At 41.9% G+C, this 21,478-nt stretch overlaps 62 non-coding genes across 62 annotated transcripts; all 62 read left to right on the top strand.

Annotated features, from left to right (window-relative positions):
- The first annotated feature begins 3,407 nt into the window (after positions 1–3,407).
- On the top strand, positions 3,408–3,489 carry Trnal-aag (transfer RNA leucine (anticodon AAG)). The gene has a single exon. It is a non-coding gene; the product is annotated as a tRNA-Leu (tRNA).
- A 366-nt stretch (positions 3,490–3,855) lies between these two features.
- On the top strand, positions 3,856–3,937 carry Trnal-uaa (transfer RNA leucine (anticodon UAA)). The gene has a single exon. It is a non-coding gene; the product is annotated as a tRNA-Leu (tRNA).
- A 92-nt stretch (positions 3,938–4,029) lies between these two features.
- On the top strand, positions 4,030–4,111 carry Trnal-aag (transfer RNA leucine (anticodon AAG)). Its single transcript has one exon. It is a non-coding gene; the product is annotated as a tRNA-Leu (tRNA).
- A 663-nt stretch (positions 4,112–4,774) lies between these two features.
- Trnal-uag (transfer RNA leucine (anticodon UAG)) lies at positions 4,775–4,856 on the top strand. The gene has a single exon. It is a non-coding gene; the product is annotated as a tRNA-Leu (tRNA).
- Positions 4,857–5,519: 663 nt separating this feature from the next.
- On the top strand, positions 5,520–5,601 carry Trnal-uag (transfer RNA leucine (anticodon UAG)). The gene has a single exon. It is a non-coding gene; the product is annotated as a tRNA-Leu (tRNA).
- A 92-nt stretch (positions 5,602–5,693) lies between these two features.
- Trnal-aag (transfer RNA leucine (anticodon AAG)) lies at positions 5,694–5,775 on the top strand. The gene has a single exon. It is a non-coding gene; the product is annotated as a tRNA-Leu (tRNA).
- A 102-nt stretch (positions 5,776–5,877) lies between these two features.
- On the top strand, positions 5,878–5,959 carry Trnal-aag (transfer RNA leucine (anticodon AAG)). The gene has a single exon. It is a non-coding gene; the product is annotated as a tRNA-Leu (tRNA).
- A 102-nt stretch (positions 5,960–6,061) lies between these two features.
- Trnal-uag (transfer RNA leucine (anticodon UAG)) lies at positions 6,062–6,143 on the top strand. The gene has a single exon. It is a non-coding gene; the product is annotated as a tRNA-Leu (tRNA).
- A 286-nt stretch (positions 6,144–6,429) lies between these two features.
- On the top strand, positions 6,430–6,511 carry Trnal-aag (transfer RNA leucine (anticodon AAG)). Its single transcript has one exon. It is a non-coding gene; the product is annotated as a tRNA-Leu (tRNA).
- Positions 6,512–6,613: 102 nt separating this feature from the next.
- Positions 6,614–6,695, top strand: Trnal-aag (transfer RNA leucine (anticodon AAG)). The gene has a single exon. It is a non-coding gene; the product is annotated as a tRNA-Leu (tRNA).
- Positions 6,696–6,797: 102 nt separating this feature from the next.
- Positions 6,798–6,879, top strand: Trnal-uag (transfer RNA leucine (anticodon UAG)). The gene has a single exon. It is a non-coding gene; the product is annotated as a tRNA-Leu (tRNA).
- Positions 6,880–6,985: 106 nt separating this feature from the next.
- On the top strand, positions 6,986–7,067 carry Trnal-uag (transfer RNA leucine (anticodon UAG)). The gene has a single exon. It is a non-coding gene; the product is annotated as a tRNA-Leu (tRNA).
- A 277-nt stretch (positions 7,068–7,344) lies between these two features.
- Positions 7,345–7,426, top strand: Trnal-uag (transfer RNA leucine (anticodon UAG)). Its single transcript has one exon. It is a non-coding gene; the product is annotated as a tRNA-Leu (tRNA).
- Positions 7,427–7,706: 280 nt separating this feature from the next.
- Trnal-aag (transfer RNA leucine (anticodon AAG)) lies at positions 7,707–7,788 on the top strand. Its single transcript has one exon. It is a non-coding gene; the product is annotated as a tRNA-Leu (tRNA).
- Positions 7,789–7,890: 102 nt separating this feature from the next.
- Positions 7,891–7,972, top strand: Trnal-aag (transfer RNA leucine (anticodon AAG)). Its single transcript has one exon. It is a non-coding gene; the product is annotated as a tRNA-Leu (tRNA).
- A 102-nt stretch (positions 7,973–8,074) lies between these two features.
- On the top strand, positions 8,075–8,156 carry Trnal-uag (transfer RNA leucine (anticodon UAG)). The gene has a single exon. It is a non-coding gene; the product is annotated as a tRNA-Leu (tRNA).
- A 465-nt stretch (positions 8,157–8,621) lies between these two features.
- On the top strand, positions 8,622–8,703 carry Trnal-uag (transfer RNA leucine (anticodon UAG)). Its single transcript has one exon. It is a non-coding gene; the product is annotated as a tRNA-Leu (tRNA).
- A 280-nt stretch (positions 8,704–8,983) lies between these two features.
- On the top strand, positions 8,984–9,065 carry Trnal-aag (transfer RNA leucine (anticodon AAG)). Its single transcript has one exon. It is a non-coding gene; the product is annotated as a tRNA-Leu (tRNA).
- A 97-nt stretch (positions 9,066–9,162) lies between these two features.
- Trnal-uag (transfer RNA leucine (anticodon UAG)) lies at positions 9,163–9,244 on the top strand. Its single transcript has one exon. It is a non-coding gene; the product is annotated as a tRNA-Leu (tRNA).
- A 102-nt stretch (positions 9,245–9,346) lies between these two features.
- Trnal-uag (transfer RNA leucine (anticodon UAG)) lies at positions 9,347–9,428 on the top strand. The gene has a single exon. It is a non-coding gene; the product is annotated as a tRNA-Leu (tRNA).
- Positions 9,429–9,769: 341 nt separating this feature from the next.
- Trnal-uag (transfer RNA leucine (anticodon UAG)) lies at positions 9,770–9,851 on the top strand. The gene has a single exon. It is a non-coding gene; the product is annotated as a tRNA-Leu (tRNA).
- Positions 9,852–10,312: 461 nt separating this feature from the next.
- Trnal-aag (transfer RNA leucine (anticodon AAG)) lies at positions 10,313–10,394 on the top strand. Its single transcript has one exon. It is a non-coding gene; the product is annotated as a tRNA-Leu (tRNA).
- A 97-nt stretch (positions 10,395–10,491) lies between these two features.
- On the top strand, positions 10,492–10,573 carry Trnal-aag (transfer RNA leucine (anticodon AAG)). The gene has a single exon. It is a non-coding gene; the product is annotated as a tRNA-Leu (tRNA).
- A 108-nt stretch (positions 10,574–10,681) lies between these two features.
- On the top strand, positions 10,682–10,763 carry Trnal-uag (transfer RNA leucine (anticodon UAG)). Its single transcript has one exon. It is a non-coding gene; the product is annotated as a tRNA-Leu (tRNA).
- Positions 10,764–11,039: 276 nt separating this feature from the next.
- On the top strand, positions 11,040–11,121 carry Trnal-aag (transfer RNA leucine (anticodon AAG)). The gene has a single exon. It is a non-coding gene; the product is annotated as a tRNA-Leu (tRNA).
- Positions 11,122–11,229: 108 nt separating this feature from the next.
- Positions 11,230–11,311, top strand: Trnal-uag (transfer RNA leucine (anticodon UAG)). The gene has a single exon. It is a non-coding gene; the product is annotated as a tRNA-Leu (tRNA).
- Positions 11,312–11,577: 266 nt separating this feature from the next.
- On the top strand, positions 11,578–11,659 carry Trnal-aag (transfer RNA leucine (anticodon AAG)). The gene has a single exon. It is a non-coding gene; the product is annotated as a tRNA-Leu (tRNA).
- A 97-nt stretch (positions 11,660–11,756) lies between these two features.
- On the top strand, positions 11,757–11,838 carry Trnal-uag (transfer RNA leucine (anticodon UAG)). Its single transcript has one exon. It is a non-coding gene; the product is annotated as a tRNA-Leu (tRNA).
- Positions 11,839–12,114: 276 nt separating this feature from the next.
- On the top strand, positions 12,115–12,196 carry Trnal-aag (transfer RNA leucine (anticodon AAG)). The gene has a single exon. It is a non-coding gene; the product is annotated as a tRNA-Leu (tRNA).
- A 276-nt stretch (positions 12,197–12,472) lies between these two features.
- Trnal-uag (transfer RNA leucine (anticodon UAG)) lies at positions 12,473–12,554 on the top strand. Its single transcript has one exon. It is a non-coding gene; the product is annotated as a tRNA-Leu (tRNA).
- Positions 12,555–12,825: 271 nt separating this feature from the next.
- On the top strand, positions 12,826–12,907 carry Trnal-aag (transfer RNA leucine (anticodon AAG)). Its single transcript has one exon. It is a non-coding gene; the product is annotated as a tRNA-Leu (tRNA).
- Positions 12,908–13,004: 97 nt separating this feature from the next.
- Trnal-uag (transfer RNA leucine (anticodon UAG)) lies at positions 13,005–13,086 on the top strand. The gene has a single exon. It is a non-coding gene; the product is annotated as a tRNA-Leu (tRNA).
- Positions 13,087–13,362: 276 nt separating this feature from the next.
- On the top strand, positions 13,363–13,444 carry Trnal-aag (transfer RNA leucine (anticodon AAG)). Its single transcript has one exon. It is a non-coding gene; the product is annotated as a tRNA-Leu (tRNA).
- Positions 13,445–13,720: 276 nt separating this feature from the next.
- On the top strand, positions 13,721–13,802 carry Trnal-uag (transfer RNA leucine (anticodon UAG)). Its single transcript has one exon. It is a non-coding gene; the product is annotated as a tRNA-Leu (tRNA).
- Positions 13,803–14,073: 271 nt separating this feature from the next.
- Trnal-aag (transfer RNA leucine (anticodon AAG)) lies at positions 14,074–14,155 on the top strand. The gene has a single exon. It is a non-coding gene; the product is annotated as a tRNA-Leu (tRNA).
- A 97-nt stretch (positions 14,156–14,252) lies between these two features.
- Positions 14,253–14,334, top strand: Trnal-uag (transfer RNA leucine (anticodon UAG)). The gene has a single exon. It is a non-coding gene; the product is annotated as a tRNA-Leu (tRNA).
- A 292-nt stretch (positions 14,335–14,626) lies between these two features.
- Trnal-uag (transfer RNA leucine (anticodon UAG)) lies at positions 14,627–14,708 on the top strand. The gene has a single exon. It is a non-coding gene; the product is annotated as a tRNA-Leu (tRNA).
- A 92-nt stretch (positions 14,709–14,800) lies between these two features.
- Trnal-aag (transfer RNA leucine (anticodon AAG)) lies at positions 14,801–14,882 on the top strand. Its single transcript has one exon. It is a non-coding gene; the product is annotated as a tRNA-Leu (tRNA).
- Positions 14,883–14,979: 97 nt separating this feature from the next.
- On the top strand, positions 14,980–15,061 carry Trnal-uag (transfer RNA leucine (anticodon UAG)). The gene has a single exon. It is a non-coding gene; the product is annotated as a tRNA-Leu (tRNA).
- A 277-nt stretch (positions 15,062–15,338) lies between these two features.
- Positions 15,339–15,420, top strand: Trnal-aag (transfer RNA leucine (anticodon AAG)). Its single transcript has one exon. It is a non-coding gene; the product is annotated as a tRNA-Leu (tRNA).
- A 102-nt stretch (positions 15,421–15,522) lies between these two features.
- On the top strand, positions 15,523–15,604 carry Trnal-aag (transfer RNA leucine (anticodon AAG)). Its single transcript has one exon. It is a non-coding gene; the product is annotated as a tRNA-Leu (tRNA).
- Positions 15,605–15,712: 108 nt separating this feature from the next.
- Positions 15,713–15,794, top strand: Trnal-uag (transfer RNA leucine (anticodon UAG)). The gene has a single exon. It is a non-coding gene; the product is annotated as a tRNA-Leu (tRNA).
- A 276-nt stretch (positions 15,795–16,070) lies between these two features.
- Trnal-uag (transfer RNA leucine (anticodon UAG)) lies at positions 16,071–16,152 on the top strand. The gene has a single exon. It is a non-coding gene; the product is annotated as a tRNA-Leu (tRNA).
- A 291-nt stretch (positions 16,153–16,443) lies between these two features.
- On the top strand, positions 16,444–16,525 carry Trnal-aag (transfer RNA leucine (anticodon AAG)). The gene has a single exon. It is a non-coding gene; the product is annotated as a tRNA-Leu (tRNA).
- Positions 16,526–16,633: 108 nt separating this feature from the next.
- Trnal-uag (transfer RNA leucine (anticodon UAG)) lies at positions 16,634–16,715 on the top strand. Its single transcript has one exon. It is a non-coding gene; the product is annotated as a tRNA-Leu (tRNA).
- Positions 16,716–16,807: 92 nt separating this feature from the next.
- Trnal-aag (transfer RNA leucine (anticodon AAG)) lies at positions 16,808–16,889 on the top strand. The gene has a single exon. It is a non-coding gene; the product is annotated as a tRNA-Leu (tRNA).
- A 102-nt stretch (positions 16,890–16,991) lies between these two features.
- Trnal-uag (transfer RNA leucine (anticodon UAG)) lies at positions 16,992–17,073 on the top strand. Its single transcript has one exon. It is a non-coding gene; the product is annotated as a tRNA-Leu (tRNA).
- Positions 17,074–17,533: 460 nt separating this feature from the next.
- Positions 17,534–17,615, top strand: Trnal-uag (transfer RNA leucine (anticodon UAG)). The gene has a single exon. It is a non-coding gene; the product is annotated as a tRNA-Leu (tRNA).
- A 465-nt stretch (positions 17,616–18,080) lies between these two features.
- Trnal-aag (transfer RNA leucine (anticodon AAG)) lies at positions 18,081–18,162 on the top strand. Its single transcript has one exon. It is a non-coding gene; the product is annotated as a tRNA-Leu (tRNA).
- Positions 18,163–18,449: 287 nt separating this feature from the next.
- Positions 18,450–18,531, top strand: Trnal-uag (transfer RNA leucine (anticodon UAG)). Its single transcript has one exon. It is a non-coding gene; the product is annotated as a tRNA-Leu (tRNA).
- A 92-nt stretch (positions 18,532–18,623) lies between these two features.
- Trnal-aag (transfer RNA leucine (anticodon AAG)) lies at positions 18,624–18,705 on the top strand. Its single transcript has one exon. It is a non-coding gene; the product is annotated as a tRNA-Leu (tRNA).
- A 108-nt stretch (positions 18,706–18,813) lies between these two features.
- On the top strand, positions 18,814–18,895 carry Trnal-uag (transfer RNA leucine (anticodon UAG)). The gene has a single exon. It is a non-coding gene; the product is annotated as a tRNA-Leu (tRNA).
- A 92-nt stretch (positions 18,896–18,987) lies between these two features.
- Positions 18,988–19,069, top strand: Trnal-aag (transfer RNA leucine (anticodon AAG)). The gene has a single exon. It is a non-coding gene; the product is annotated as a tRNA-Leu (tRNA).
- A 102-nt stretch (positions 19,070–19,171) lies between these two features.
- Positions 19,172–19,253, top strand: Trnal-uag (transfer RNA leucine (anticodon UAG)). Its single transcript has one exon. It is a non-coding gene; the product is annotated as a tRNA-Leu (tRNA).
- A 277-nt stretch (positions 19,254–19,530) lies between these two features.
- Positions 19,531–19,612, top strand: Trnal-aag (transfer RNA leucine (anticodon AAG)). Its single transcript has one exon. It is a non-coding gene; the product is annotated as a tRNA-Leu (tRNA).
- Positions 19,613–19,709: 97 nt separating this feature from the next.
- Positions 19,710–19,791, top strand: Trnal-uag (transfer RNA leucine (anticodon UAG)). Its single transcript has one exon. It is a non-coding gene; the product is annotated as a tRNA-Leu (tRNA).
- A 92-nt stretch (positions 19,792–19,883) lies between these two features.
- Positions 19,884–19,965, top strand: Trnal-aag (transfer RNA leucine (anticodon AAG)). Its single transcript has one exon. It is a non-coding gene; the product is annotated as a tRNA-Leu (tRNA).
- A 470-nt stretch (positions 19,966–20,435) lies between these two features.
- Positions 20,436–20,517, top strand: Trnal-uag (transfer RNA leucine (anticodon UAG)). Its single transcript has one exon. It is a non-coding gene; the product is annotated as a tRNA-Leu (tRNA).
- A 92-nt stretch (positions 20,518–20,609) lies between these two features.
- On the top strand, positions 20,610–20,691 carry Trnal-gag (transfer RNA leucine (anticodon GAG)). The gene has a single exon. It is a non-coding gene; the product is annotated as a tRNA-Leu (tRNA).
- A 102-nt stretch (positions 20,692–20,793) lies between these two features.
- On the top strand, positions 20,794–20,875 carry Trnal-uag (transfer RNA leucine (anticodon UAG)). The gene has a single exon. It is a non-coding gene; the product is annotated as a tRNA-Leu (tRNA).
- Positions 20,876–20,967: 92 nt separating this feature from the next.
- On the top strand, positions 20,968–21,049 carry Trnal-aag (transfer RNA leucine (anticodon AAG)). Its single transcript has one exon. It is a non-coding gene; the product is annotated as a tRNA-Leu (tRNA).
- A 286-nt stretch (positions 21,050–21,335) lies between these two features.
- Positions 21,336–21,417, top strand: Trnal-uag (transfer RNA leucine (anticodon UAG)). The gene has a single exon. It is a non-coding gene; the product is annotated as a tRNA-Leu (tRNA).
- The last annotated feature ends 61 nt before the right edge of the window (positions 21,418–21,478 follow it).

The following is a 21,478-nucleotide window of genomic DNA, read 5'->3' as shown; positions in this document are numbered from 1 at the left end:
CACTTATAGTATGTTGGTCAGGCATTGAGCTGAGAATAAGGTCAATACAAGTTGACGTCGTTTGAGTAACTCGTGTTGGTTTGGTAATTAATTGTTGCAGGGAGAACATATTTTCGATCAAATTAACTGGGTTCTTATATAGATCCTCATCAAATTTATAATCAATATTTAGATCACCCAGAATAATCATTTCCTTGTTTTCAGCTGATGCCATTTCAATAATATCAATTATTTTATCAAAGTAATCACTAGTACTATCCGGCGGACGATATAATGCATAGATTAAAATATTATCGGATTTTTTTCTCGTTAATTCAATCCAGACACCCTCCACAATGTCATTACTTAAGTCATGTCTTTCTTTAAATGATATACCGTTTTTAACATATATGCAGACCCCTCCGCCCTTCCTATCTCTTCTATCGTGTCTAACTATATTAAACCCATCAATACTGACATAAGCGTCGGTAATATTCTCGTTTAGAAAAGTTTCGCTGATGCATAGAATATCAATGTTTAGTTTATTTAAAAGGAATGTAAGTTCATCCATTTTATTTACAATGCTCCATGGATTTAAATGACCAAGTTTTAGACCCCCGGCTTTTGCCATTTTCGTAGCACATTGATCATAGTATGACGGTCTGTTAATGCTTTGTCTGTCGTTTATGATAGGTCTATTAACATAATTATCTAAATTAGAGTTAATTTTGTCATTTACAGATTTAGTTTCATTGTTCTTACTTGATAGTTCTGCTGGTTTCCCGGCACTCGTTACATGGCCACTAACCTAGTATGGTCTTGATTCACAATATCTAGCCAAGTGACCGACTTGATTACATTGATAACAAATTGTCGGGCTGTCGTCGTATCTGCAGTTGGCACTGTTATGGTTCTGACCACCGCAGTTAAAACACCCTCTATAGTTCCGGGTAAAGTTACGGTTGTTTTGACGGTCCACAAAGTTCTGGGTTCTTTGGCTTACAAAATTGGAGTTTCTTTGATTCGCGAAGTTTGGACGCTTCCTATTGTCATTGCCTTGAAATCTTCCGTTTGGATTTTGTTGTCGTCGTTGTGATGGCTTGATGAGTCTATGATAGCTATTTATGTTGTGAAGGAGTTTTCTCGTACCTGCGTTTGATAGGTGTAGCCCTCTCCTGTCGAGTAAATTTCGATTTATGCGCGATCCTGAGATAAACATTGCTGTATTATCTACAACTGTGAATGTTTTTTTTCCAGCCATTTCCTTTATTTCCCTGTTAAATTGTTTTACTCTGTCATTGTTGTCTTCGCTGTCGGTTCGGGGAATAATTGTGGATATGATTTTTGTAGCGGTAGGGGCTTCGTTCTCAATTACATCCATTAATAATGCGTAATCAGTAATACCTTGTTCTAAGTCTGCATCCTCAGTGCAGTTATTAGTTCCAACATGTAGAATGATTGTACCGTAATCCTCCAGCTCAATATCATTTAGTTTGGTTGAAATGTCACCCAATGTTGCTCCTCTCATGCATTTGATGTCGGTATTCTGTAGACCCTTTTCATTTATATCCCTGATCATGGAGTCTCCTAGTAATAACGTAGGCTTTATGTCACTATTGCGCGTATGTTCGCCTGCATCGATATGTTTGGTGGTTGTAGGTCTATTTTCATTTCTTGTAGTGTTTCCAAATCCAATTGATGTATTTGCCATTTCAGTAATAGCATCATTCTGGCTGTTGATAATGCCAATGAGAGCACTATTTTCCGATCGCAGTGTAGCTAATTCTTGTTCCAAATCGTTTAATCTTGTTGGTAAATTTTTACATTTAGAGCAAAACCAAACCGTTTTTTTGCCCTTTATGCTGATACATCGCCTGTGGTAATGTAATCCACACAAGGTGCATTCTATAAAGTCCGTGTTGCCAACTAAATCACAACCTTCGATACATTGTATGGTGTCCTTGACTTGTTGCGATGAGTCATCCGATCGATTCTCATTGTTATCTTGAGATCCCATTGTTTTAACGGCTTTGTTTTGGGTATAGTGAAGATTCACTCAAGTGTGACGATGAGGATAATGACAGCTAGGCCCCGGTGCTGTCAAGCTGTCAATCACCCAATCAATTTGACTGGCTCCTAGTCCGTCCGATACCCGAAACCCAAAAGTCCCGTCAAAAAAATATAACCGGCCTGGCCCTGGCTACATGTAATCGTTCTAAAATTTCGAGTAATTATGATCTCTCCTTCAAAGATAACACTCACGATGGTTCGTACCGTTAATATAATGATGTTGATAATGATCTCGTTACCAAACTATACTTCAATATCTGAACTTTTATGAAACTTTTCGGAGCTTATCTCATGCAGTAGTTAGTCAACTGTACGACTTGATTAATTGATTGACTATATAACGTACAAATGATATAATGCAAAAATTCATGAGAAATACCAAAACCATTTTTCTAACTAAATGTGACAACATTCAAGGTAGCGTGGCCGAGCGGTCTAAGGCGCTGGTTTTAGGCACCAGTCATTTCGATGGCGTGAGTTCGAATCCCACCGCTGCCAATATTCTTTTACCGGCTCATTACATAACGTACAAATGATATAATGTAAAAATTCATGAGAAATACCGAAACCGTTTTTCTAAATAAATGTGACAACATTCACGATAGCGTGGCCGAGCGGTCTAAGGCGCTGGTTTAAGGCATCAGTCATTTCGATGGCGTGGGCTCGAATCCCACCGCTGACAATATTCTTTTACCGGCTCACTACATAACGTACAAATTAATGATATCCTAATGCAAAAATTCATGAGAAATACCGAAACCGTTTTTCTAAATAAATGTGACAACATTCAAGGTAGCGTGGACGAGCGGTCTAAGGCGCTGGTTTTAGGCACCAGTCATTTCGATGGCGTGGGTTCGAATCCCGCCGCTGCCAATATTCTTTTACCGGCTCATTACATAACGTACAAATTAATGATATAATGTAAAAAATTCATGAGAAATACCGAAACCGTTTTCCTAAATAAATGTGAGTCGACAACATTTAAGGTAGCGTGGACGAGCGGTCTAAGGCGCTGGTTTTAGGCATCAGTCATTTCGATGGCGTGGCTTGAATCCCACCACTGCCAATATTCTTTTACCGGCTCATTACATAACGTACAAATGATATATTGTAAATTTTCATGAGAAATACCGAAACCATTTTTCTAACTAAATGTGACAACATTCAAGGTAGCGTGGACGAGCGGTCTAAGGCGCTGGTTTTGGGCACCAGTCATTTCGATGGCGTGGGTTAGAATCCCACCGCTGTCAATATTTATTTACCGGCTCACTAGGCCTACATAACGTACAAATGATACAATGTAAAAATTCATGTGAAATACCGAAACCATTTTTCTAACTAAATGTGGCAACATTCAAGGTAGCGTGGCCGAGCGGTCTAAGGCGCTGGTTTAAGGCACCAGTCATTTCGATGGCGTGGGTTCGAATCCCACCGCTGCCAATATTCTTTTACCGGCTCACTATATAACGTACAAATGATATAATGCAAAAATTCATGAGAAATACCGAAACCATTTTTCTAACTAAATGTGACAACATTCACGATAGCGTGGCCGAGCGGTCTAAGGCGCTGGTTTAAGGCATCAGTCATTTCGATGGCGTGGGTTCGAATCCCACCGCTGCCAATATTCTTCTAAGGCGCTGGTTTAAGGCATCAATCATTTCGATGGCGTGGGTTCGAATCCCACCGCTGACAATATTCTTTTACCGGATCACTACATAACGTACAAATTAATGATATAATGCAAAAATTCATGAGAAATACCGAAACCATTTGTCTAAATAAATGTGAGTTGACAACATTCAAGGTAGCGTGGCCGAGCGGTCTAAGGCGCTGGTTTTAAGCACCAGTCATTTCGATGGCGTGGGTTCGAATCCCACCACTGCCAATATTCTTTTAAATGCTCATATCATAACGTACAAATAACATGAATGATAAAATCATGAAAAAACCCGAAACCATAATTGAAAGAACATTCACGGTAGCGTGGCCGAGCGGTCTAAGGCGCTGGTTTAAGGCACCAGTCATTTCGATGGCGTGGGTTCGAATCCCACCGCTGCCAATATTCTTTTACCGGCTCACTATATAACGTACAAATGATATAATGCAAAAATTCATGACAAATACCAAAACTATTTTTCTAACTAAATGTGACAACATTCAAGGTAGCGTGGCCGAGCGGACTAAGGCGCTGGTTTTAGGCACCATTCATTTCGATGGCGTGGGTTCGAATCCCACCGCTGCCAATATTCTTTTACCGGCTCACTATATAACGTACAAATGATATAATGTAAAGATTCATGAGAAATACCGAAACCATTTTTCTAACTAAATGTGACAACATTCAAGGTAGCGTGGCCGAGCGGTCTAAGGCGCTGGTTTTAGGCACCAGTCATTTCGATGGCGTGAGTTCGAATCCCACCGCTGCCAATATTCTTTTACCGGCTCATTACATAACGTACAAATGATATAATGTAAAAAATCATGAGAAATACCGAAACCGTTTTTCTAAATAAATGTGACAACATTCACGATAGCGTGGCCGAGCGGTCTAAGGCGCTGGTTTAAGGCATCAGTCATTTCGATGGCGTGGGTTCGAATCCCACCGCTGATAATATTCTTTTACCGGCTCACTACATAACGTACAAATTAATGATATAATGCAAAAATTCATGAGAAATACCGAAACCATTTTTCTAAATAAATGTGAGTTGACAACATTTAAGGTAGCGTGGCCGAGCGGTCTAAGGCGCTGGTTTTAGGCACCAGTCATTTCGATGGCGTGGGTTCGAATCCCACCGCTGCCAAAACTCTTTTACCGGCTCACTATATAACGTACAAATGATATAATGCAAAAATTCATGAGAAATACCGAAACCATTTTTCTAACTAAATGTGACAACATTCAAGGTAGCGTGGCCGAGCGGTCTAAGGCGCTGGTTTTAGGCAACAGTCATTTCGATGGCGTGGGTTCGAATCCCACCGCTGACAATATTCTTTTACCGGCTCACTATATAACGTACAAATGATATAATGCAAAAATTCATGACAAATACCAAAACCATTTTTCTAACTAAATGTGACAACATTCAAGGTAGCGTGGCCGAGCGGTCTAAGGCGCTGGTTTTAGGCACCAGTCATTTCGATGGCGTGAGTTCGAATCCCACCGCTGCCAATATTCTTTTACCGGCTCATTACATAACGTACAAATGATATAATGTAAAAAATCATGAGAAATACCGAAACCGTTTTTCTAAATAAATGTGACAACATTCACGATAGCGTGGCCGAGCGGTCTAAGGCGCTGGTTTAAGGCATCAGTCATTTCGATGGCGTGGGTTCGAATCCCACCGCTGATAATATTCTTTTACCGGCTCACTACATAACGTACAAATTAATGATATAATGCAAAAATTCATGAGAAATACCGAAACCATTTTTCTAAATAAATGTGAGTTGACAACATTCAAGGTAGCGTGGCCGAGCGGTCTAAGGCGCTGGTTTTAGGCACCAGTCATTTCGATGGCGTGGGTTCGAATCCCACCGCTGCCAATATTCTTTTAAATGCTCATATCATAACGTACAAATAACATGAATGATAAAATCATGTAAAAAACCGGAACCATAATTGAAAGAACATTCACGGTAGCGTGGCCGAGCGGTCTAAGGCGCTGGTTTAAGGCACCAGTCATTTCGATGGCGTGGGTTCGAATCCCACCGCTGCCTATATTCTTTTACCGGCTCACTATATAACGTACAAATGATATAATGCAAAAATTCATGACAAATACCAAAACCATTTTTCTAACTAAATGTGACAACATTCAAGGTAGCGTGGCCGAGCGGTCTAAGGCGCTGGTTTAAGGCACCAGTCATTTCGATGGCGTGGGTTCGAATCCCACCGCTGCCAAAACTCTTTTACCGGCTCACTATATAACGTACAAATGATATAATGCAAAAATTCATGAGAAATACCGAAACCATTTTTCTAACTAAATGTGACAACATTCAAGGTAGCGTGGCCGAGCGGTCTAAGGCGCTGGTTTTAGGCACCAGTCATTTCGATGGCGTGGGTTCGAATCCCACCGCTGCCAATATTCTTTTACCGGCTCACTATATAACGTACAAATGATATAATGTAAAGATTCATGAGAAATACCGAAACCATTTTTCTAACTAAATGTGACAACATTCAAGGTAGCGTGGCCGAGCGGTCTAAGGCGCTGGTTTTAGGCACCAGTCATTTCGATGGCGTGAGTTCGAATCCCACCGCTGCCAATATTCTTTTACCGGCTCATTACATAACGTACAAATGATATAATGTAAAAAATCATGAGAAATACCGAAACCGTTTTTCTAAATAAATGTGACAACATTCACGGTAGCGTGGCCGAGCGGTCTAAGGCGCTGGTTTAAGGCACCAGTCATTTCGATGGCGTGGGTTCGAATCCCACCGCTGCCAATATTCTTTTACCGGCTCACTATATAACGTACAAATGATATAATGCAAAAATTCATGACAAATACCAAAACCATTTTTCTAACTAAATGTGACAACATTCAAGGTAGCGTGGCCGAGCGGTCTAAGGCGCTGGTTTAAGGCACCAGTCATTTCGATGGCGTGGGTTCGAATCCCACCGCTGCCAATATTCTTTTACCGGCTCACTATATAACGTACAAATGATATAATGCAAAAATTCATGACAAATACCAAAACCATTTTTCTAACTAAATGTGACAGCATTTAAGGTAGCGTGGCCGAGCGGTCTAAGGCGCTGGTTTTAGGCACCAGTCATTTCGATGGCGTGGGTTCGAATCCCACCGCTGCCAATTTTCTTTTACCGGCTCACCACATAACGTACAAATTAATGATATAATGTAAAAATTCATGAGAAACACCGAAACCGTTTTTCTAAATAAATGTGACAACATTCAAGGTAGCGTGGCCGAGCGGTCTAAGGCGCTGGTTTTAGGCACCAGTCATTTCGATGGCGTGGGTTCGAATCCCACCGCTGCCAATATTCTTTTACCGGCTCATATCATAACGTACAAATAATATGAATGATAAAATCATGAAAAAACCCGAAACCATAATTGAAAGAACATTCACGGTAGCGTAGCCGAGCGGTCTAAGGCGCTGGTTTAAGGCACCAGTCATTTCGATGGCCTGAGTTGGAATCCCACCGCTGCCAATATTCTTTTACCGGCTCATTACATAACGTACAAATGATATAATCTAAAAATTCATGAGAAATACCGAAAAAAGATTTTCTAAATAAATGTGACAACATTCAAGGTAGCGTGGCCGAGCGGTCTAAGGCGCTGGTTTTAGGCACCAGTCATTTCGATGGCGTGGGTTCGAATCCCACCGCTGCCAATATTCTTTTACCGGTTCATTACATAACGTACAAATGATATAATGTAAAAATTCAAGAGAAATACCAAAACCATTTTTCTAACTAAATGTGACAACATTCAAGGTAGCGTGGCCGAGCGGTCTAAGCCGCTGGTTTTAGGCACCAGTCATTTCGATGGCGTGGGTTCGAATCCCACCGCTGCCAAAATTCTTTTACCGGCTCACTAGGCCTACATAGCGTACAAATGATATATTGTAAAATACCGAAACCATTTTTCTAACTAAATGTGACAACATTCACGGTAGCGTGGCCGAGCGGTCTAAGGCGCTGGTTTAAGGCACCAGTCATTTCGATGGCGTGGGTTCGAATCCCACCGCTGCCAATATTCTTTTACCGGCTCACTATATAACGTACAAATGATATAATGCAAAAATTCATGACAAATACCAAAACCATTTTTCTAACTAAATGTGACAACATTCAAGGTAGCGTGGCCGAGCGGTCTAAGGCGCTGGTTTAAGGCACCAGTCATTTCGATGGCGTGGGTTCGAATCCCACCGCTGCCAAAACTCTTTTACCGGCTCACTATATAACGTACAAATGATATAATGCAAAAATTCATGAGAAATACCGAAACCATTTTTCTAACTAAATGTGACAACATTTAAGGTAGTGTGGCCGAGCGGTCTAAGGCGCTGGTTTTAGGCACCAGTCATTTCGATGGCGTGGGTTCGAATCCCACCGCTGCCAATTTTCTTTTACCGGCTCACCACATAACGTACAAATTAATGATATAATGTAAAAATTCATGAGAAACACCGAAACCGTTTTTCTAAATAAATGTGACAACATTCAAGGTAGCGTGGCCGAGCGGTCTAAGGCGCTGGTTTTAGGCACCAGTCATTTCGATGGCGTGGGTTCGAATCCCACCGATGCCAATATTCTTTTACCGGCTCATATCATAACGTACAAATAATATGAATGATAAAATCATGAAAAAACCCGAAACCATAATTGAAAGAACATTCGCGGTAGCGTAGCCGAGCGGTCTAAGGCGCTGGTTTAAGGCACCAGTCATTTCGATGGCCTGAGTTGGAATCCCACCGCTGCCAATATTCTTTTACGGGCTCATTACATAACGTACAAATGATATAATCTAAAAATTCATGAGAAATACCGAAAAAAGATTTTCTAAGTAAATGTGACAACATTCAAGGTAGCGTGGCCGAGCGGTCTAAGGCGCTGGTTTTAGGCACCAGTCATTTCGATGGCGTGGGTTCGAATCCCACCGCTGCCAATATTCTTTTACCGGTTCATTACATAACGTACAAATGATATAATGTAAAAATTCATGAGAAATACCAAAACCATTTTTCTAACTAAATGTGACAACATTCAAGGTAGCGTGGCCGAGCGGTCTAAGCCGCTGGTTTTAGGCACCAGTCATTTCGATGGCGTGGGTTCGAATCCCACCGCTGCCAAAATTCTTTTACCGGCTCACTAGGCCTACATAGCGTACAAATGATATATTGTAAAATACCGAAACCATTTTTCTAACTAAATGTGACAACATTCAAGGTAGCGTGGCCGAGCGGTCTAAGGCGCTGGTTTAAGGCACCAGTCATTTCGATGGCGTGGGTTCGAATCCCACCGCTGCCAATATTCTTTTACCGGCTCATTACATAACGTACAAATATTGTAAAATTTCATGAGAAATACCGAAACCATTTTTCTAACTAAATTTGACAACATTCAAGGTAGCGTGGCCGAGTGGTCTAAGGCGCTGGTTTTAGGCACCAGTCATTTTGATGGCGTGGGTTCGAATCCCACCACTGCCAATATTCTTTTACCGGCTCATTACATAACGTACAAATGATATAATGTAAAAATTCATGAGAAATACCAAAACCATTTTTCTAACTAAAAGTGACGAAATTCAAGGTAGCGTGGCCGAGCGGTCTAAGGCGCTGGTTTTAGGCACCAGTCATTTCGATGGCGTGGGTTCGAATCCCGCCGCTGCCAATATTCTTTTACCGGCTCATTACATAACGTACAAATTAATGATATAATGTAAAAAATTCATGAGAAATACCGAAACCGTTTTTCTAAATAAATGTGAGTCGACAACATTTAAGGTAGCGTGGCCGAGCGGTCTAAGGCGCTGGTTTTAGGCATCAGTCATTTCGATGGCGTGGCTTGAATCCCACCGCTGCCAATATTCTTTTACCGGCTCATTACATAACGTACAAATGATATATTTTATTTACCGGCCCACTAGGCCTACATAACGTACAAATGATATAATGTAAAAATTCATGTGAAATACCGAAACCATTTTTCTAACTAAATGTGACAACATTCAAGGTAGCGTGGCCGAGCGGTCTAAGGCGCTGGTTTTAGGCACCAGTCATTTCGATGGCGTGGGTTCGAATCCCACCGCTGCCAATATTCTTTTACCGGCTCACTACATAACGTACAAATGATATAATGTAAAATTTCATGAGAAATACCGAAACCATTTTTCTAACTAAATTTGACAACATTCAATGTAGCGTGGCTGAGCGGTCTAAGACGCTGGTTTTAGGCACCAGTCATTTCGATGGCGTGGGTTCGAATCCCACCGCTGCCAATATTCTTTTACCGGCTCATTACATAACGTACAAATGATATATTGTAAAATTTCATGAGAAATACCGAAACCATTTTTCTAACTAAATTTGACAACATTCAAGGTAGCGTGGACGAGCGGTCTAAGGCGCTGGTTTTAGGCACCAGTCATTTCGATGGCGTGGGTTCGAATCCCACCGCTGCCAATGTTCTTTTACCGGCTCATATCATAACGTACAGATATTATGAATGATAAAATCATGAAAAAAACCCGAAACCATAATTGAAAGAACATTCACGGTAGCGTGGCCGAGCGGTCAAATGCGCTGGTTTAAGGCACCAGTCATTTCGATGGCGTGGGTTCGAATCCCACCGCTGCCAATATTCTTTTACCGGCTCATTACATAACGTACAAATATTGTAAAATTTCATGAGAAATACCGAAACCATTTTTCTAACTAAATTTGACAACATTCAAGGTAGCGTGGCCGAGCGGTCTAAGGCGCTGGTTTAAGGCACCAGTCATTTCGATGGCGTGGGTTCGAATCCCACCGCTGCTAATATTTATTTACCGGCCCACTAGGCCTACATAACGTACAAATGATATAATGTAAAAATTCATGTGAAATACCGAAACCATTTTTCTAACTAAATTTGACAACATTCAAGGTAGCGTGGCCGAGCGGTCTAAGGCGCTGGTTTTAGGCACCAGTCATTTCGATGGCGTGGGTTCGAATCCCACCGCTGCCAATATTCTTTTACCGGCTCATATCATAACGTACAAATAATATGAATGATAAAATCATGAGACAACACGAAGCCATAATTGAAAGAACATTCACGGTAGCGTGACCGAGCGGTCTAAGGCGCTGGTTTAAGGCACCAGTCATTTCGATGGCGTGGGTTCGAATCCCACCGCTGCCAATATTCTTTTACCGGCTCACTACATAACGTACAAATGATATAATGTAAAATTTCATGAGAAATACCGAAAACATTTTTCTAACTAAATTTGACAACATTCAAGGTAGCGTGGCCGAGCGGTCTAAGGCGCTGGTTTAAGGCACCAGTCATTTCGATGGCGTGGGTTCGAATCCCACCGCTGCTAATATTTATTTACCGGCCCACTAGGCCTACATAACGTACAAATGATATAATGTAAAAATTCATGTGAAATACCGAAACCATTTTTCTAACTAAATTTGACAACATTCAAGGTAGCGTGGCCGAGCGGTCTAAGGCGCTGGTTTTAGGCACCAGTAATTTCGATGGCGTGGGTTCGAATCCCACCGCTGCCAATATTCTTTTACCGGCTCATATCATAACGTACAAATAATATGAATGATAAAATCATGAGACAACACGAAGCCATAATTGAAAGAACATTCACGGTAGCGTGACCGAGCGGTCTAAGGCGCTGGTTTAAGGCACCAGTCATTTCGATGGCGTGGGTTCGAATCCCACCGCTGCCAATATTCTTTTACCGGCTCATATCATAACGTACAAATAATATGAATGATAAAATCATGAGAAAACACGAAGCCATAATTGAAAGAACATTCACGGTAGCGTGGCCGAGCGGTCAAATGCGCTGGTTTAAGGCACCAGTCATTTCGATGGCGTGGGTTCGAATCCCACCGCTGCCAATATTCTTTTACCGGCTCATTACATAACGTACAAATATTGTAAAATTTCATGAGAAATACCGAAACCATTTTTCTAACTAAATTTGACAACATTCAAGGTAGCGTGGCCGAGCGGTCTAAGGCGCTGGTTTTAGGCACCAGTCATTTCGATGGCGTGGGTTCGAATCCCACCGCTGCCAATATTCTTTTACCGGCTCATTACATAACGTACAAATGATATATTGTAAAATTTCATGAGAAATACCGAAAACATTTTTCTAACTAAATGTGACAACATTCAAGGTAGCGTGGACGAGCGGTCTAAGGCGCTGGTTTTAGGCACCAGTCATTTCGATGGCGTGGGTTCGAATCCCACCGCTGCCAATATTCTTTTACCGGCTCATATCATAACGTACAAATAATATGAATGATAAAATCATGAGAAAACACGAAGCCATAATTGAAAGAACATTCACGGTAGCGTGGCCGAGCGGTCAAATGCGCTGGTTTAAGGCACCAGTCATTTTGATGGCGTGGGTTCGAATCCCACCGCTGCCAATATTCTTTTACCGGCTCATATCATAACGTACAAATAATATGAATGATAAAATCATGAGACAACACGAAGCCATAATTGAAAGAACATTCACGGTAGCGTGACCGCGCGGTCTAAGGCGCTGGTTTAAGGCACCAGTCATTTCGATGGCGTGGGTTCGAATCCCACCGCTGCCAATATTCTTTTACCGGCTCACTACATAACGTACAAATGATATAATGTAAAATTTCATGAGAAATACCGAAAACATTTTTCTAACTAAATGTGACAACATTCAAGGTAGCGTGGCCGAGCGGTCTAAGGCGCTGGTTTTAGGCACCAGTCATTTCGATGGCGTGGGTTCGAATCCCACCGCTGCCAATATTCTTTTACCGGCTCACCACATAACGTACAAATTAATGATATATTGTAAAAATTCATGAGAAATACCGAAACCATTTTTCTACCTAAATGTGACAACATTCAAGGAAGCGTGGCTAAGGCGCTGGTTTTAGGCACCAGTCATTTCGATGGCGTGGGTTCGAATCCCACCGCTGCCAATATTCTTTTACCGGCTCATATCATAACGTACAAATAATATGAATGATAAAATCATGAGAAAACACGAAGCCATAATTGAAAGAACATTCACGGTAGCGTGGCCGAGCGGTCAAATGCGCTGGTTTAAGGCACCAGTCATTTCGATGGCGTGGGTTCGAATCCCACCGCTGCCAATATTCTTTTACCGGCTCATTACATAACGTACAAATATTGTAAAATTTCATGAGAAATACCGAAACCATTTTTCTAACTAAATTTGACAACATTCAAGGTAGCGTGGCCGAGCGGTCTAAGGCGCTGGTTTTAGGCACCAGTCATTTCGATGGCGTGGGTTCGAATCCCACCGCTGCCAATATTCTTTTACCGGCTCATTACATAACGTACAAATGATATATTGTAAAATTTCATGAGAAATACCGAAAACATTTTTCTAACTAAATGTGACAACATTCAAGGTAGCGTGGACGAGCGGTCTAAGGCGCTGGTTTTAGGCACCAGTCATTTCGATGGCGTGGGTTCGAATCCCACCGCTGCCAATATTCTTTTACCGGCTCATATCATAACGTACAAATAATATGAATGATAAAATCATGAGAAAACACGAAGCCATAATTGAAAGAACATTCACGGTAGCGTGGCCGAGCGGTCAAATGCGCTGGTTTAAGGCACCAGTCATTTTGATGGCGTGGGTTCGAATCCCACCGCTGCCAATATTCTTTTACCGGCTCATATCATAACGTACAAATAATATGAATGATAAAATCATGAGACAACACGAAGCCATAATTGAAAGAACATTCACGGTAGCGTGACCGAGCGGTCTAAGGCGCTGGTTTAAGGCACCAGTCATTTCGATGGCGTGGGTTCGAATCCCACCGCTGCCAATATTCTTTTACCGGCTCACTACATAACGTACAAATGATATAATGTAAAATTTCATGAGAAATACCGAAAACATTTTTCTAACTAAATGTGACAACATTCAAGGTAGCGTGGCCGAGCGGTCTAAGGCGCTGGTTTTAGGCACCAGTCATTTCGATGGCGTGGGTTCGAATCCCACCGCTGCCAATATTCTTTTACCGGCTCACCACATAACGTACAAATTAATGATATATTGTAAAAATTCATGAGAAATACCGAAACCATTTTTCTACCTAAATGTGACAACATTCAAGGAAGCGTGGCTAAGGCGCTGGTTTTAGGCGCCAGTCATTTCGATGGCGTGGGTTCGAATCCCACCGCTGCCAATATTCTTTTACCGGCTCATATCATAACGTACAAATAATATGAATGATAAAATCATGAGAAAACACGAAGCCATAATTGAAAGAACATTCACGGTAGCGTGGCCGAGCGGTCAAATGCGCTGGTTTAAGGCACCAGTCATTTCGATGGCGTGGGTTCGAATCCCACCGCTGCCAATATTCTTTTACCGGCTCATTACATAACGTACAAATATTGTAAAATTTCATGAGAAATACCGAAACCATTTTTCTAACTAAATTTGACAACATTCAAGGTAGCGTGGCCGAGCGGTCTAAGGCGCTGGTTTTAGGCACCAGTCATTTCGATGGCGTGGGTTCGAATCCCACCGCTGCCAATATTCTTTTACCGGCTCATTACATAACGTACAAATGATATATTGTAAAATTTCATGAGAAATACCGAAAACATTTTTCTAACTAAATGTGACAACATTCAAGGTAGCGTGGACGAGCGGTCTAAGGCGCTGGTTTTAGGCACCAGTCATTTCGATGGCGTGGGTTCGAATCCCACCGCTGCTAATATTTATTTACCGGCCCACTAGGCCTACATAACGTACAAATGATATAATGTAAAAATTCATGTGAAATACCGAAACCATTTTTCTAACTAAATGTGACAACATTCAAGGTAGCGTGGCCGAGCGGTCTAAGGCGCTGGTTTTAGGCACCAGTCATTTCGATGGCGTGGGTTCGAATCCCACCGCTGCCAATATTCTTTTACCGGCTCATATCATAACGTACAAATAATATGAATGATAAAATCATGAGAAAACACGAAGCCATAATTGAAAGAACATTCACGGTAGCGTGGCCGAGCGGTCAAATGCGCTGGTTTAAGGCACCAGTCATTTCGATGGCGTGGGTTCGAATCCCACCGCTGCCAATATTCTTTTACCGGCTCATTACATAACGTACAAATATTGTAAAATTTCATGAGAAATACCGAAACCATTTTTCTAACTAAATTTGACAACATTCAAGGTAGCGTGGCCGAGCGGTCTAAGGCGCTGGTTTTAGGCACCAGTCATTTCGATGGCGTGGGTTCGAATCCCACCGCTGCCAATATTCTTTTACCGGCTCATTACATAACGTACAAATGATATATTGTAAAATTTCATGAGAAATACCGAAAACATTTTTCTAACTAAATGTGACAACATTCAAGGTAGCGTGGACGAGCGGTCTAAGGCGCTGGTTTTAGGCACCAGTCATTTCGATGGCGTGGGTTCGAATCCCACCGCTGCCAATGTTCTTTTACCGGCTCATATCATAACGTACAGATATTATGAATGATAAAATCATGAAAAAAACCCGAAACCATAATTGAAAGAACATTCACGGTAGCGTGGCCGAGCGGTCAAATGCGCTGGTTTAAGGCACCAGTCATTTCGATGGCGTGGGTTCGAATCCCACCGCTGCCAATATTCTTTTACCGGCTCATTACATAACGTACAAATGATATAATGTAAAATTTCATGAGAAATACCGAAACCATTTTTCTAACTAAATTTGACAACATTCAAGGTAGCGTGGCCGAGCGGTCTAAGGCACTGGTTTAAGGCACCAGTCATTTCGATGGCGTGGGTTCGAATCCCACCGCTGCTAATATTTATTTACCGGCCCACTAGGCCTACATAACGTACAAATGATATAATGTAAAAATTCATGTGAAATACCGAAACCATTTTTCTAACTAAATGTGACAACATTCAAGGTAGCGTGGCCGAGCGGTCTAAGGCGCTGGTTTTAGGCACCAGTCATTTCGATGGCGTGGGTTCGAATCCCACCGCTGCCAATATTCTTTTACCGGCTCATATCATAACGTACAAATAATATGAATGATAAAATCATGAGACAACACGAAGCCATAATTGAAAGAACATTCACGGTAGCGTGACCGAGCGGTCTAAGGCGCTTGTTTAAGGCACCAGTCATTTCGATGGCGTGGGTTCGAATCCCACCGCTGCCAATATTCTTTTACCGGCTCACTACATAACGTACAAATGATATAATGTAAAATTTCATGAGAAATACCGAAACCATTTTTCTAACTAAATGTGACAACATTCAAGGTAGCGTGGCCGAGCGGTCTAAGGCGCTGGTTTTAGGCACCAGTCATTTTGATGGCGTGGGTTCGAATCCCACCGCTGCCAATATTCTTTTACCGGCTCACCACATAACGTACAAATTAATGATATATTGTAAAAATTCATGAGAAATACCGAAACCATTTTTCTAACTAAATGTGACAACATTCAAGGAAGCGTGGCTAAGGCGCTGGTTTTAGGCACCAGTCATTTCGATGGCGTGGGTTCGAATCCCACCGCTGCCAATATTCTTTTACCGGCTCACTACATAACGTACAAATTAATGATATAATGTAAAAAATTCATGAGAAATACCGAAACCGTTTTTCTAAATAAATGTGGGTTGACAACATTCAAGGTAGCGTGGCCGAGTGGTCCAAGGCGCTGGTTTAAGGCACCAGTCATTGCGATGGCGTGGGTTCGAATCCCACCGCTGCTAATATTTATTTACCGGCCCACTAGGCCTACATAACGTACAAATGATATAATGTAAAAATTCATGTGAAATACCGAAACCATTTTTCTAACTAAATGTGACAACATTCAAGGTAGCGTGGCCGAGTGGTCTAAGGCGCTGGTTTTAGGCACCAGTCATTTCGATGGCGTGGGTTCGAATCCCACCGCTGCCAATATTCTTTTACCGGCTCATATCATAACGTACAAATAATATGAATGATAAAATCATGAGAAAACACGAAGCCATAATTGAAAGAACATTCACGGTAGCGTGGCCGAGCGGTCTAAGGCGCTAGTTTAAGGCACCAGTTATTTCGATGGCGTGGGTTCGAATCCCACCGCTGCCAATATTCTTTTACCGGCTCACTACATAACGTACAAATGATATAATGTAAAATTTCATGAGAAATACCGAAACCATTTTTCTAACTAAATTTGACAACATTCAAGGTAGCGTGGCCGAGCGGTCTAAGGCGCTGGTTTTAGGCACCAGTCATTTCGATGGCGTGGGTTCGAATCCCACCGCTGCCAATATTCTTTTACCGGCTCATTACATAACGTACAAATGATATATTGTAAAATTTCATGAGAAATACCGAAAACATTTTTCTAACTAAATGTGACAACATTCAAGGTAGCGTGGACGAGCGGTCTAAGGCGCTGGTTTTAGGCACCAGTCATTTCGATGGCGTGGGTTCGAATCCCACCGCTGCCAATATTCTTTTACCGGCTCATATCATAACGTACAAATAATATGAATGATAAAATCATGAAAAAACCCGAAACCATAATTGAAAGAACATTCACGGTAGCGTAGCCGAGCGGTCTAAGGCGCTGGTTTAAGGCACCAGTCATTTCGATGGCCTGGGTTGGAATCCCACCGCTGCCAATATTCTTTTACCGGCTCATTACATAACGTACATATGATATAATGTAAAAATTCATGAGAAATACCGAAAACATTTTTCTAACTAAATGTGACAACATTCAAGGTAGCGTGGCCGAGCGGTCTAAGGCGCTGGTTTTAGGCACCAGTCATTTCGATGGCGTGGGTTCGAATCCCACCGCTGCCAATATTCTTTTACCGGCTCACCACATAACGTACAAATTAATGATATATTGTAAAAATTCATGAGAAATACCGAAACCATTTTTCTAACTAAATGTGACAACATTCAAGGAAGCGTGGCTAAGGCGCTGGTTTTAGGCACCAGTCATTTCGATGGCGTGGGTTCGAATCCCACCGCTGCCAATATTCTTTTACCGGCTCACTACATAACGTACAAATTAATGATATAATGTAAAAAATTCATGAGAAATACCGAAACCGTTTTTCTAAATAAATGTGAGTTGACAACATTCAAGGTAGCGTGGCCGAGTGGTCCAAGGCGCTGGTTTTAGGTATCAGTCATTTCGATGGCGTGGCTTGAATCCCACCGCTGCCAATGTTCTTTTACCGGCTCATATCATAACGTACAGATATTATGAATGATAAAATCATGAAAAAAACCCGAAACCATAATTGAAAGAACATTCACGGTAGCGTGGCCGAGCGGTCAAAGGCGCTGGTTTAAGGCACCAGTCATTTCGATGGCGTGGGTTCGAATCCCACCGCTGCCAATATTCTTTTACCGGCTCATTACATAACGTACAAATATTGTAAAATTTCATGAGAAATACCGAAACCATTTTTCTAACTAAATTTGACAACATTCAAGGTAGCGTGGCCGAGCGGTCTAAGGCGCTGGTTTAAGGCACCAGTCATTTCGATGGCGTGGGTTCGAATCCCAACGCTGCTAATATTTATTTACCGGCCCACTAGGCCTACATAACGTACAAATGATATAATGTAAAAATTCATGTGAAATACCGAAACCATTTTTCTAACTAAATGTGACAACATTCAAGGTAGCGTGGCCGAGCGGTCTAAGGCGCTGGTTTTAGGCACCAGTCATTTCGATGGCGTGGGTTCGAATCCCACCGCTGCCAATATTCTTTTACCGGCTCATATCATAACGTACAAATAATATGAATGATAAAATCATGAGAAAACACGAAGCCATAATTGAAAGAACATTCACGGTAGCGTGGCCGAGCGGTCTAAGGCGCTGGTTTAAGGCACCAGTCATTTCGATGGCGTGGGTTCGAATCCCACCGCTGCTAATATTTATTTACCGGCCCACTAGGCCTACATAACGTACAAATGATATAATGTAAAAATTCATGTGAAATACCGAAACCATTTTTCTAACTAAATGTGACAACATTCAAGGTAGCGTGGCCGAGCGGTCTAAGGCGCTGGTTTTAGGCACCAGTCATTTCGATGGCGTGGGTTCGAATCCCACCGCTGCCAATATTCTTTTACCGGCTCATATCATAGCGTACAAATAATATGAATGATAAAATCATGAGAAAACACGAAGCCATAATTGAAAGAACATTCACGGTAGCGTGGCCGAGCGGTCTAAGGCGCTGGTTTAAGGCACCAGTCATTTCGATGGCGTGGGTTCGAATCCCACCGCTGCCAATATTCTTTTACCGGCTCACTACATAACGTACAAATGATATAATGTAAAATTTCATGAGAAATACCGAAACCATTTTTCTAACTAAATTTGACAACATTCAAGGTAGCGTGGCCGAGCGGTCTAAGGCGCTGGTTTTAGGCACCAGTCATTTCGATGGCGTGGGTTCGAATCCCACCGCTGCCAATATTCTTTTACCGGCTCATTACATAACGTACAAATGATATATTGTAAAATTTCATGAGAAATACCGAAAACATTTTTCTAACTAAATGTGACAACATTCAAGGTAGCGTGGACGAGCGGTCTAAGGCGCTGGTTTTAGGCACCAGTCATTTCGATGGCGTGGGTTCGAATCCCACCGCTGCCAATGTTCTTTTACCGGCTCATATCATAACGTACAGATATTATGAATGATAAAATCATGAAAAAAACCCGAAACCATAATTGAAAGAACATTCACGGTAGCGTGGCCGAGCGGTCAAATGCGCTGGTTTAAGGCACCAGTCATTTCGATGGCGTGGGTTCGAATCCCACCGCTGCCAATATTCTTTTACCGGCTCATTACATAACGTACAAATATTGTAAAATTTCATGAGAAATACCGAAACCATTTTTCTAACTAAATGTGACAACATTCAAGGTAGCGTGGCCGAGCGGTCTAAGGCGCTGGTTTTAGGCACCAGTCATTTCGATGGCGTGGGTTCGAATCCCACCGCTGCCAATATTCTTTTACCGGCTCATATCATAACGTACAAATAATATGAATGATAAAATCATGAGAAAACACGAAGCCATAATTGAAAGAACATTCATGGTAGCGTGGCCGAGCGGTCTAAGGCGCTGGTTTAAGGAACCAGTCATTTCGATGGCGTGGGTTCGAATCCCACCGCTGCCAATATTCTTTTACCGGCTCACTACATAACGTACAAATGATATAATGTAAAATTTCATGAGAAATACCGAAACCATTTTTCTAACTAAATTTGACAACATTCAAGGTAGCGTGGCCGAGCGGTCTAAGGCGCTGGTTTTAGGCACCAGTCATTTCGATGGCGTGGGTTCGAATCACACCGCTGCCAATATTCTTTTACCGGCTCACTACATAACGTACAAATGATATAATGTAAAATTTCATGAGAAATACCGAAACCATTTTTCTAACTAAATTTGACAACATTCAAGGTAGCGTGGCCGAGCGGTCTAAGGCGCTGGTTTTAGGCACCAGTCATTTCGATGGCGTGGGTTCGAATCCCACCGCTGACAATATTCTTTTACCGGCTCATTACATAACGTACAAATGATATATTGTAAAATTTCATGAGAAATACCGAAAACATTTTTCTAACTAAATGTGACAACATTCAAGGTAGCGTGGCCGAGCGGTCTAAGGCGCTGGTTTTAGGCACCAGTCATTTCGATGGCGTGGGTTCGAATCCCACCGCTGCCAATATTCTTTTACCGGCTCATATCATAACGTACAAATAATATGAATGATAAAATCATGAGAAAACACGAAGCCATAATTGAAAGAACATTCACGGTAGCGTGACCGAGCGGTCTAAGGCGCTGGTTTGAGGCACCAGTCATTTCGATGGCGTGGGTTCGAATCCCACCGCTGCCAATATTCTTTTACCGGCTCACTACATAACGTACAAATGATAAAATGTAAAATTTCATGAGAAATACCGAAACCATTTTTCTAACTAAATTTGACAACATTCAAGGTAGCGTGGCCGAGCGGTCTAAGGCGCTGGTTTTAGGCACCAGTCATTTCGATGGCGTGGGTTCGAATCCCACCGCTGCCAATATTCTTTTACCGGCTCATATCATAACGTACAAATAATATGAATGATAAAATCATGAGAAAACACGAAGCCATAATTGAAAGAACATTCACGGTAGCGTGGCCGAGCGGTCTAAGGCGCTGGTTTAAGGCACCAGTCATTTCGATGGCGTGGGTTCGAATCCCACCGCTGCCAATATTCTTTTACCGGCTCACTACATAACGTACAAATGATATAATGTAAAATTTCATGAGAAATACCGAAACCATTTTTCTAACTAAATTTGACAACATTGAAGGTAGCGTGGCCGAGCGGTCTAAGGCGCTGTTTTTAGGCCCCAGTCATTTCGATGGCGTGGGTTCGAATCACACCGCTGCCAATATTCTTTTACCGGCTCACTACATAACGTACAAATGATATAATGTAAAATTTCATGAGAAATACCGAAACCATTTTTCTAACTAAATTTGACAACATTCAAGGTAGCGTGGCCGAGCGGTCTAAGGCGCTGGTTTTAGGCACCAGTCATTTCGATGGCGTGGGTTCGAATCCCACCGCTGCCAATATTCTTTTACCGGCTCATTACATAACGTACAAATGATATATTGTAAAATTTCATGAGAA

The sequence above is a fragment of the Antedon bifida genome, chromosome 2, assembly GCF_963402885.1.
Source record: "Antedon bifida chromosome 2, ecAntBifi1.1, whole genome shotgun sequence".
Lineage (NCBI taxonomy): Eukaryota > Metazoa > Echinodermata > Crinoidea > Comatulida > Antedonidae > Antedon > Antedon bifida.
This window is presented reverse-complemented; position numbering and strand designations above follow the sequence as displayed.